The sequence below is a fragment of the Haemaphysalis longicornis genome, unplaced genomic scaffold, assembly GCF_048455015.1.
Source record: "Haemaphysalis longicornis isolate Haplotype H1 unplaced genomic scaffold, Haemaphysalis longicornis Haplotype H1 scaffold_6, whole genome shotgun sequence".
Classification (NCBI taxonomy): Eukaryota; Metazoa; Arthropoda; class Arachnida; order Ixodida; family Ixodidae; genus Haemaphysalis; species Haemaphysalis longicornis.
Window position 1 is genome coordinate 91,510,628 of NW_027526407.1, and position 12,550 is coordinate 91,523,177.

The 12,550-nt window shown below is 46.5% G+C and overlaps 1 pseudogene; it reads left to right on the top strand.

Moving 5' to 3' along the window:
- The first annotated feature begins 6,420 nt into the window (after positions 1-6,420).
- Positions 6,421-10,408, top strand: LOC144143136 (uncharacterized; annotated as a pseudogene).
- The last annotated feature ends 2,142 nt before the right edge of the window (positions 10,409-12,550 follow it).

Genomic DNA, 12,550 nt, shown 5'->3' on the forward strand with positions numbered 1-12,550 from the left:
GGGATGCGTTACATGAGAGGAGAAGCCCCAAGTGAAGCACTGGGCAGAGCATTTTAAGGGCTCTTTTCGTGACTGACCCATACGCAAGACTTCCGCAGTTCAACCGTGACCCTACCAACGTGGCCAAAAATTGAAGCAGGAGTTGTTTGTCTACTCCGTACGACTGGTGAGATAGAAATTTCAGAATACTGATTGATTTTAGGCATTTCGGTTTGAGTATTTTTATGTGAGTGATGACTGTGAGTTTTTCGACAACACCACACCCAAAAACAACATGTGTTTCTTTTTTACTGAAATTTAATAACCATTGTGTTTTATGTAAGGATCGGGCAGGATGGCACGCCTTCTTGAGAAAAGAACACAGGTGCTTTCCGCAGGATTCAGTCAGAAACTGTTTTCGTCTGCCCAGCGAGAAATTTTGTTTACCCCAAGCAGGAACTGCCACTCAAATATGGACATGTTACATAATTTGCAAGATATTTGGACGTCGTCTACATAAACCAGGCAAGAAATATAGGGCGGCAGTGTCTTTCGGATGGAGTTTATTTAACTATGTACCACGTGCAGCTCAAACGCCAGCTGGAGGTACGCCATTCACCCTCCAACGTACTGGAGGACGAGGAGATTGTGGTGGGAGCGGCATCGGTCCCGACAGAGAACGTTGGCACTACAACCGCTGCTGCCTCAGCAAGCGGCGTGGTGACGGGTTGGGCTGCCTGAAGCAACCCAGCAGGGGGCGGTGAAGAGAACAGTCCAGACTCGCTGATGTGGGTGCCTGTGGAAACCAAACGCCACCCCGCGCCCCAGCGAGCTGCGTCGCCGTACCTCTCCAGGGGGAAAGAGGCAAACGTCGTTCTCGTCTCTGGGAAGGTGATATTCTCAATGCCCTTGATGTTTGTGATTTTTTTAAGTCGAAAAGTTTCACATTTACGAGAGTATGCTGCATGCAGCCCCCGCAGCAGACACAAGTGAGCGCGATAGATGTGCAGTTGTTGCTCGAATGATCTTGCACCGCGCATTTGGCACAAATTTTTCGGCAACCGCAACAGTTTGTGCCGTGCCCGAAGTGCTTACACTTAAAATACCGCCATGGGTTCGGGATGTGGGAACGTTATTCAGCACAGGATAAGTCCTTTTATATGTTGTGGCAGTGCTGAAAGAGGCGTGGTTTGGGCAACGTATTTTTTAACATGCTGCAGGCTGGGTGCGGGTCATCTGTTGTATGTGAGAATGGGGCCCTGCTCTCTAAGTTTCTGTGTAGGGGGTATTATTGAGAGCGTATAAAAGTTGTATTGGAAGTTTTGGAAGAGGTTTGTTAGGAGTGGGTGTCAAAGTTGGGAAATCAAAATTTTGTGCAGAGCACTGGTTCGCCAAAGATTCGACGTGGTCTACGACTTGGTTAAGGCCGTACAAGAGTGTTCTTTCGATGTGTTGGTCAGAGCCAGAGTGAACCTACAGGGCAATCTTATTTCTGAACAGTGTGCTTCGTACTTAGGGTATAGTTGAGGAGAGAGCGGGGAAGTGTAACCAGGGTGAGGTTCAACAGCGTGAGCGAGAGGAATGCTCCTTGTGGTGTTTCGGGGTGTGGTTTTTCAAAAAGATCAGGCTGGACATGGCCCGAACGGATGGTAATGGTACGTTGTGTGAGAAAACTATAAATATATATATATATATAGACATATATTGTCACGAAGCCAAGGACGACGCAGTTCACTTGAAGGAGAAACATGTTATATATATATATATATATATATATATATATATATATATATATATATATATATATATATATATATATATATATATATATATATATATATATATATGTGAGAAGTCGCGCCTGCATCTCCGTGTACAGTGATGTGCGAACTCGTGACTGCCACTCCATGTGTGTGATACAACGCAGTCAAATATTTCTGTGCCTCAGAACACTCGCGGTCATCTCTACGTGCATCGAGTCACGTAGGCCAGACAGGTGTGAAGTGTATGTGTCTGTGTAGTGATGTGAGAACTCGTGCCTGCCACTCCATGTGCGCGTAATGCAATTGCGGTCTCATGTTCACGGATACTCCAACTGCTTCGCGCCATGCGAACGAGCCTCGAGTCACGTACGCCAAGGCCTCCCCCTTCTCCCCCCTTCCCTTTAAATTGAGCAGCTCCTGTGGCCGGGGGGTATCAATGACTCCGATGAGAGAAGACGTGTAACTTGCTTCAACAAGTATTAAACGCTTTATCTAACCCTCAGCCATGGACCTGCTCACATATGGCGCAGTCGCCCAACGTTACCTGCTGCAGCTTTAAACGACACGACTGACGAGAAGAGCCTGCTTCATGCTTCAAGCAGTAAGCCCAGCCTCAGCCAGACAAGCCCAGCCTCAGCCCAAGCCGAAGAGAACCGGAGCAGCTCAACTCGCTCAGCAATCACCCGTCGCTTCCGCCACTCTCAAACATCTTCGCCTGCAGTCTTTACGAATCTGCCCGAGATGCCGTTCATCAACTGGAGCAACGCAACCGCCGATGACATCGCACAAATCACAATGCCGCTCATTAAACAAGAACTTGAACGCCGACAGCTTAACACCGTAGGCAACAAAAAAAGAACTTGCCGGCCGTCTACTCGCCGACATTGAAAGTCACCGAGACCAAGATGATTCGCCGGATGCAGCCCAAGACAGCCACACTCCTCCTGCCCAGACTGGATTCCCTCAAATGCCAAGCTTCAGCGAAGATAGCACTTCTAATTTTCAACAGTTCACCACCTACATGCAGCAATACATGGCGATCATGACGTCTGCAATGGCTTCTCAGGTGAGACCGATTACAGTAAACACTCTTCCTGATCTATCAGCTTCACTGCGAACATTTACGGAAGTGGTGTTCCATCCGCCGAGAGCTGGCTCGAAGAGCTTGAGAGAACCTAAGAACTAGCGGCATGGGAAGATTCTGCACTCCTTGCAATAGCTCAAAGCAAACTGCGCGGAGCAGCCGCAGATTGGCATGAAACGCAGGGTCGACATATGACAACCTGGCGCATCTGGAAAGCCAGCCTGAAAGAAAGTTTTGGAGATCAGCATTTCACTTATCCAGTGGCAGGAGACCGTGACCGCCAGATTACAGCTAGCCGACGAAACTCTGCACTCGTATGCATTCGCCAAACTGCGGGTAATTTCTCGATGCCCGGTCAGCCTCACAGACAAAGAAAGGATTGAATATCTCAATCCAAGGAATACGCGATGACCAACTGGCAACAGCAATTGCTGTACAGCGCCCGAAATCTGTCGATGAGTTCTTGAGCATCGCAATTTAGGTAGACCGTAGAGCACCGTAGAGCAATTGAGGTAGACCGGTAGAGCACACAAAAGGGACAAACCAGCCTCGACTTTCCCTCCAAAAGAAAAATCGCAAAAGCAATTGCGCCCGCCACCAAAGCGCATTTCTGAGCTTCCGCCCGCCGAGCAAAATGCACGGTATCAAGAAATTTCTGATAAGTATGGTGCACCAGCCCATAGACCCGGTCAAGACATAAAGAACGCCGTTTGCTTTAAATGCAAGAAGACCGGTCATTTAGCAGCAAAGTGCAGCGAAAGAAGTAAGGATCACCTGAACACAGAGCCAAAAGCGTACGCCACGTACGCACCTGATTCACTTGATGGGTCAAAATTTTGTTGGGCTGGGTTCGTGACATTATACCAGGAATCGGAGAAATTCCAGCCTTCCCGGACAGTGGTTCGTCTATGACGATTATATCGTCGAAATTGCTCACAATACAAAATGTTTTGCCGTGGACAGGACCACCCGTTCTTGTTGTCGGAGGAGGATCAGTGACGCCTATCGGAACTGTCTGTCTCCGGATAACAGTTGGAGCAATATCAGCTGTAGTGGAAGTGGCCGTTATGACAAATAACGTGCTTCCACTCATTCTTGGAGAGGACTGGTTCTGCGCTGCTCGATCTGAGCTCCACGTAAAGCATCCACAGCCATCTGAAATCCACCAGCCGAGCACAAAAACCATCATTCAGTGCCGCGATCAGCTTATGCCACGAATGGCCAACGCTGTTATTCTGACAATATCAGCTTTGTCTCACTTTGATGCTCCAGATGCCAAGGCCGATGCACTTCAACTAGCCCATGAGCCCGACGAAAATGAGCCATTATGCAGCAAACTAGCCAAAGCAGCTGCGTCTGAAGTGAACGCAGCCCCCACAATAAGCTGCGCTGTAACAAAGCTCTGGAGCCCAGAAGCCCCTCTTTCCCCTTCCAGTTCCGGTGACGACGACTTCACTGATATCATTCTCGGAGAACAGCTAGTTCTTGAACAACATGATGCTGTCAAACGCGTTGTTGAAAAACACGCGGACCTTTTCACACGGAGTCCGGATGACATTGGACTCTACGAAGGAATTGAACATGAAATTAAGTAAAGCCCGATGCCCAGTTATACGGACGACAACCTTACCGATACACAACCTCGGACCGAATATTTCTAGAAAACCAGACAGAAACTTTACTGTCGAAAGACATCATCCGCCCGACCTCTGGACCGTCGGGATTTCCAGCTCTTGTCGTGACACAGGGTGACAAAAGGCGGCTATGTGTGAATTATATGGCCCTTAACCAGATGATAGTGTCCTCCTGCCGCTTCCGCGAGCAGACGACATTTTTGATGACATTGGTGGAGCCTCTTTGTTTGCCGTATTGGATTTATGCTGTGCGTATTGGCAAATTAAAGTAAAAGAAGAGGACCAAGGCAAGACAATCTTCATCACTCATCAAGGCACTTTCAAGTGGACACGAATGCCCTTTGGACTAAAGAACGCACCTGCCACTTTCGAAAAGGCAATGCATAAAATATTTTCCCAACTCAAACCCCGAGATTCGAAATCTGGTGTGCGTACATACCTCGATGACGTCATCATCTTTGCGAACTCGTTGGAAGAATTTCTCGACCTTCTCGATGAGACTCTGACCCTCCTGCAACAAGCAGGCCTTAAGGCTTCATTGAAAAATTGCAAGTTTGCTGTTCCTTCAGTAAAATTTCTGGTATTTTTGATTTCACAAAACGGGAAGCAGCCAGATCCCGCAAAGATTGAAGCCATATTGCGCATCCCTACTCCGAGAACGCCGAAGCAGCTACTATCTTGGGTGCAAACCGCAAACTTTTACAGGCGTTTCATTCCTGGCTTTTCGAAAATTTGCGCGCCACTTCAAGCTGCAATGCGGAGTGCCGACTTCAAATGGACACCTGAGTGTGAGGAATCATTTCAGACCATCCGTTCGGCCCTTACATCAGCACCCATACTGGGCCACTTTGATCGCGACGCGCCCACAACAGTGGCTACAGATGCTTCTGCAACAGCTCTTGGTGCGGTGTTGACACAAAAACAAGCCGGAAAAGAAGTCGTGCTTGAATACGCCAGCCGATGACTGACGGAATCTGAACGAAAGCTACACAGCAACGTTTGGGAAGCATTGGCTGTGCATTGGGCTATTGCAGTGAAATTTCGCGATTACCTGCTTGGTAGGAAATTTCACCTGCTCACTGATAATTGGTCGGCCGCCTGCTTGACCAGAAACTTCAAGCCGTCTCGCCGATTCACTGGAATATTGCTGGATTTGGCGGAATTTGCGTTCTCGGTTGAGCACCGCCCTGGACGTCAAAATTACGTAACTGACATGCTTTCTCGGCATTCATGTGCAGCGCTATCTCAGACACATGGAATCACGGCCATGCAAAATGAAGACGACTTCTGCAAGACCACCATGTAGAAAGTGTGTGCTGAACCTAACTCAGCAGGACCGTTTGTCATAATCAATGACATCCTCTATCGGGTAACTTCAGAGGGGCATCACTGTCCTGTTGTGCCAGCAAAGATTCAACAAAGCGTTTTGGAACTCACGCACGACGCAAGTGGGCACAAGGATATCAAACGCACGATGGACAAACTGCAAGGACGGTTTTGGTGGCCGAACATGTTATCAACCGTTACAAGCTACGTGCAGGCATGCCGACGTTGCCAGGAAGACAACAGACCAACCAGCCGGAACGTCGGCAAGATGGAATTCATGCCTACTACTGACGTACCATTCAGTTCGATCGCTATGGACCACATAACAATGCCATCCAGCGACAAACAGAGCTACATTCTGAATGTAATTGATTTCGCCACACGGTACATTGTTCCAAAACCCGTACCGAATACGTCCACGAAGGACGTAATCAGGCACCTTCACTCTGTTTTTCATAGATTCGGAACTCCAAGTGATTGCCTCTCTGACCACGGAAAAGCCTTTGACTCCAAAGAATTCAAGAACCTTATGAGAACGCACGCAGTCACGGTACACTATTCAGTGGCATACAGGGCCGCAAGTAACGGACTTGTCGAGCGAAGCAATGGCACCCTCGTCACCGTTTTGCGTAAAATGTGCAACCACGACCAGTCACAGTGGACAAAAAAGCTCGACGAAGCCGCTTTTGCCGTGAACACCAGCCTGAACTCCAGCACTGGATTCTCCCCCTTTGAGTTAATGTACGGATATACGCCAAATCTACCATACCAGACCATCCACGCATCAAAGCCCACTTCGGTGCAAGAGAGCCTTTTGGCACTGCAATCCCAGCGAGCCGAAGCAGCCAGCAACACGGAAAACGCCCAGCAAGCGCGCAAAGCGTACTATGATCGGGCGCACAAAGATCACTCCTACTGTGTTCGAGACTTTGTTTGGGTGCGCCGCCAGCAGCCTCTTCCGCATGTGTCAGAGAAATTGGCTCCGAGGTTCAAGGGAGTCTATCAGATCCTCGAAAAGAAGACCCCGGTTACTCACCTCGTGACTCAAGTAGGCCGGAATTCGGGAACTCCTGACTCCGGAGTGGTGCATGTGAGCCAGATCAAGCTATTTAGACCACCTTACATCGACCCTATTCTTGCGTCATCTGAAGCTTGCCCTCAATGTTAGCAGACTGTTGTTCAGTTTTCACGTGACCAAAGGGACTTGGTCATTTTGGCTAGGGTGGGATGTGAGGAGTCGCGCCTGCATCTCCGTGTACAGTGATGTGCGAACTCGTGACTGCCACTCCATGTGCGTGAATCAACGCAGTCACATATTTTTGTGCCTCAAAACACTCGCGGTCATCTCTACGTGCATCGAGTCACATAGGCCAGACAGGTGTGAAGTGTATGTGTCTGTGTAGTGATGTGAGAACTCGTGCCTGCCACTCCATGTGCGCGTAATGCAATTGCGGTCTCATGTTCACGGATACTCGAACTGCTTCGCACCATGCGAACGAGCCTCGAGTCACGTACGCCAAGGCCTCCCCCTTCTCCCTCCCTACCCTTTAAATTGAGCAGCTCCTGTGGCCGGGGGATCTCAATGGCTCCGATGAGAGAAGACGTGTAACTTGCTTCAACAAGTATTAAACGCTTTATCTAACCCTCAGCCTTGAACCTGCTCACAATATATATATATATATATATATATATATATATATATATATATATATATATATTAATATATATATATATATATATATATATATATATATATATATTCTTAGGACGTGGGCTTAGGGATTTTGAGGCAATTGCCTAAAGAATGCTGAGGTGAGACATTGTCAAATCTTTTGGAGATCTAGCGAGAATATAGAGGTGTGGTCGTTGTGTGCTGTGATCGTGGAAATTATGATCGGTCTGTACAAAGGCGTCTTGAGTGGAGAGGTTGGGTGGAAAGACAATGTCGTAGGTCGGTAGCTTTGTGTGTGTTCAAGGTGTTTATTGATATGATGCTACAGGACCGGTTTGCGAAGTTTGCCAAGGAAGGACGTGAAGTAGATAGGGCGAATGTCGTGTATGGAGGGTGGGTTTTCGGGTTTGGGCGTGAGGGTGATGTTGGATTGTTTGCAGGTGGAGGGGAGGGTGTGGTTAAGCTTGTTTTTATTGGAGAGTTGCACAAGTTGTGTGATGGTCTCTTGTGAAGGTGCCATTAGCGGGTGTTTGTGATGTCATGTCCTGTCGTGGTGTTGAATTTCAGGGCTTAGATCTCCGTGTGTACTTCTGCAAAGGTGATGGGGGATCGTCCTTTCGGTTTGGGTTGTCAGTGTACTGTGGTGAATTAACAGCGTGTTCTGAAGTTGATGGGATGTGAATAGAGCAGAGAGTTGTTGAGAGTTGACTCTCTGCTATCTGTGTACTGTTTTGTTCACGAGATTTGCTCTCACGAGGCTTTCCTGCTACAGAGGTTCCTGGCATTTGTTCCCGGCTTAGGTTAACGCGTGTGTATTGATCTTATTACGGATGGAGTGACTTTTGAGGCGTACGTTGCATAGGCGTTTGTTTCTGGTCGTGCTACTCTATGCTGGTGTAAGCCTCCGAAATGTTACAGAGGTGCGCGTCTACATCTTGCAATAGAGGGCCAGGTTGGACGGTTTTCCTAGCAAATTGTGTAACTAAGAGAAGGAGGGTCGTCCATGGTTCTAGGGCAAGAAAGCCCACGGTAGTTGTCGGGAGGGGGCATTCGTCATAGAAGACATCTCAATGTGTGCATGTTCGTGGTGGGAGGGGGCGTTGTCGTGATTCCCTTAAGAGTAAGAGATGTGCTTATACTGTAGTGATCGCTTCCGAGTGTTTGTGGTGTTCTGGAGGTGTGAAGGGTGAGTTTTCCGGTACTAAAGGTGAGGTCCAGAGTTGTGTCGTGCTGGGCACTTTTGCCAGTGCACGTGGAGGAAGCAGGGTGGGCGTGTAGTGTGAGTTGAAGTAGACGACCTTTTCGAGTCGTGTGAGAGTAGCTTCACCCCACATTGGTGGCGTTGATGCCACCTACAATGATGAGAGGGTTACGTTTCGCGAGAGAAAGGGCTTGGGGAAAGAATATTTGAAGGAGTAGTGCTTCAATTTATGGGGGCTATGGAAGCTGCGAAGGTGAAATCGTGTGAGAGAGGATTTGGACATGCAGAGAGTAGTGAGTCTGTGAGGAATTGGTGAAGCGAAAGTTTAAAAAAGCGGAACATAAAGGCTTGGCGCAGATGCGGATAGTTGGCAAAGTAACCAACAAAATGGACGCCCTCCACACTGGACGCCACCAGAAAATTTGAGGCTTCTCACGGAAACGCTGTATTGTACCCTGCGTTAATTGACGGACGGCTGTTGAAAGGAGAAAGGGGAAAGATAAACGATCAGTCTGCCGCGGAAGGTTGTAAACTGCGTTTGTTTGCCTGAGCACAACTATAAGGAGGGCGCGGCAGCACTGCCAGGATGCAACGCCTCAACCCATTTGTTTATATGCCGCAGATAATTGGCGTCCTGCTGCTCACCCAAGCAGGAAGCGAAGACCCGGATCTGCTATCTGTATTCGACGGCACACCACTTGAGAGCCACCAAGCGCATCATGTGCGCATTGCGCACGTGGAATCTACGCTCGGCGATTTGCCTGGAAACAGGCCTGCTTCAGTGACTTGATGCGCTGACTCAGATCGCCACAACGTGAAGACGGCGCTGCTTGCAGGCTGGAGTGGTATAAAGACTGGACACCCTTCAACTCAAACCACAGGATGCAATGCCTCAACCCATTTGTTTATCTGCCGCAGGAGAGCAAGCGTTATGGCAAAAGTATTTGTTCAAATTACCTATGCCTAATAGTGCTGCCGTGCAGTAGGCAGATGTGTGCACAATTGTGTGACTTGTGTGGCTGTATTAATGAATAACTGTTGCTCAGTGGTGACATTGAAACGAACCCGGGACCCGATATGGCCAGGATCATGAAACAGCTTCAAGTAATTGCAGAATACCTAATAGAAATAAATAAATAACGATTGAAATCTATTGAAGCCAAACTAGAACAAGTAACGTTACTGGAAAACAAGATCACTTCCTGTGTCTCCCAGGTAACGAATCTTCAAAAAACCGTTCACTACTTGTAGTTAAAAATGCACGACTTAGAAAACCGGTCTAGAAGGTCAAAGTTACTTGTGTACGCTGTACCGGAGGAGGCTGAAGAACACCCCGAAACCATCGAACAAACTATGTGAGCAGATCTAAAAGCATACTGAAGATCAAATCTATTCCATTACAAATAATTCACAGGATAGAAAAACAAGACGCTCAAAAACTATTACACTGATACTAAAACTCCTCGACATCTGAGACAAAGCAACCATTCTTAGAAACTGCACGAAACTAAAAGGAACCGCTTTCTCTGTTGGAGAAGACTTCTCAAATAGACTAAGAGACATCAGAAAAAAGCTTTGGCATGTTGCAAAAACAAAAAACGAGCTGGAGACAAAGTATTCCTGGTCTATGACAAGTTAAAAGTGAACGAAGGTCTGTACCGATAGGATGAGGGAACAAATGCTATCGCGCTCATAACCGCTGGCCGTCACAGCATCAACCATGAAAAAAACGACGAAAAAAAACAATAACACCCGAAGCATGCTTCAAAAAACTAGTACCGCTTCAATCCTTACTTCTTGGAATTGAACCGGACTTAGTCGCTTTGACAGAAACGTGGCTGACAAATGCAATAAAGGATTTTGAGGTAACACCCCCCCCCCACTACGTTATCATTCGTAAAGATAGGCCGACAACTGGGGGAGGTGTGGCCATCTTAATAAAAAAAGACCTTTATTTTGAAATACTTCCTGAGGTTATTGGAGTCGAGGCAATTTTATGCGAGTTTCTCTTCACTTCTCGCCCACTATTTGTGGACTGCGTTCATCGCAGCCCATCTTCAGACAAGGATAGCTTCCAAGCATTGCACACGTATATGTATCGGCATGTACTTGGAGCCAGGCCAATCTTGCTCGGCGATTTTAATTTACCCGATCTAAACTGGCAAACAATGCAACGCCACAGCGCATGCTCGGATGTGCTCATTGATATTATGTTGACATATAATCTCTCCCAAATTGTAAAACAGATACCCGTGTTCAAGGGTGATGTTCTAATGTACTCGACTCTGATTTTTTAAGTGATCACTTTCCTGCAGATCAAGCGCGGATCATAATTCTTGAAGGCATATCGGACCAGGAAATTATTCAAGGCTCTGTTTCTATATTTGACATCCCAATACCGTTAAACTCTTTTACTGCATATCTTAACTTTAACCATGCCGATGACACCAGCATACTTGATCATCTTTTCCATGAACTTGCTTTGTTTGAACTACTTGCGAATGATTCAGACAGAAATATAGCAATCCTATGGGCAAGGTTCAAAGCGGTCGTAAAACACAGCGTTCTTAACTACGTGCCGTTTGAAACAATAAAAACAAGAAAACAAAATCCGTGGATAACGCGTGAAATTATTCATTCCAAGCGTAAAGTAAAACGCCTCAGAAATACTTTGATGGCAAAACCTACGCCACAAATTAGGAACAAGTTGAGTCAAGCTATTAGTATCATGAAATCCCAAATAAAAATGTTCAAAGCAAATTATTTTACAAGTACGCTACCCAACTTTCTGAAAATGTTTCCGCAGAATTTTCAAAATGTCTCCCCACAACCACCTCAATCCAAAAACCCTAATTGGCCCACGGCCCCGGAAGAAAGCAAAGATAAAGCAAACTCACTAAATAACTATTTTCAATCTGTTTTCACGATTGATGACGAAAATGTGCCTTATGTTGATATTTGCCACCGCCGACCTATTGAACCACTTGTGACAGAGTCCGGAGTGCTTAATTTGTGGTTAAAATTAGATACTGAAAAGTGTGCCGGTCTGAACAACTTGCCGAACAAATTTCTTAGGACATATGCTGAATGGGTAGGAAATACTTGTGTGTACTTTTCAATAAGTTCCTATCAACCTGTTCTCTCCCCAAGAATGGAAAATCTCAAAGGTAGCCCTGTTAATAAATCTGCTAGCGAAGCTGACCCATCAAACTTCAGACCCATCTCACTAACCAGCACAACCTGCAAACTACTGGAACACATATTTCTTAAATAACTAACATTGTACCATGACCAGAGTCACATCTCGTCGCCATTACAACACGGTTTTAGCAAAGAACTATCCACAGTTACAAAACTGGTTGAACTAATTCACGACATCTCCCTCAATCTAGACTGCAGAAAACAAACCGATTTAATTCTATTCGATTTCTAAAAGGCTTTTGATCGGGTGCCACAATGAAAAAATAATTTTTTTTGCACCGGCACTTTATTCCTAAGAAACAGGGCAAGCTTGACACGCACTTTCAGTAAAAACTTGCTAAATGGGGCAGTGCTAAAAAAGAGACCAACGCATAGGTTGACCTTTGTTGAAAAGCGATCAAACAAACACACATAAAAGAAGCGCATCACACGTCCTAGTTTGAATGTCTTTCCCACAAAGTGAAAATCAAGCTAGCCCATCTTTGCATAATAAAGCACAGACGTTCAGCAGCAACACGACAGTGCCCACAAGACAGTAGCCATATGCTCAATTGCCGCCTATATAATAAAACAGGTATCAAAAAGAACGCGTGATATCTGGGAATACTGAATAAAAGCGATGTTTTATGTCTGCTTGGTGCAAGTTATTTACAACACACACAACTGGCATATTTAAAAATAAAGGACGAC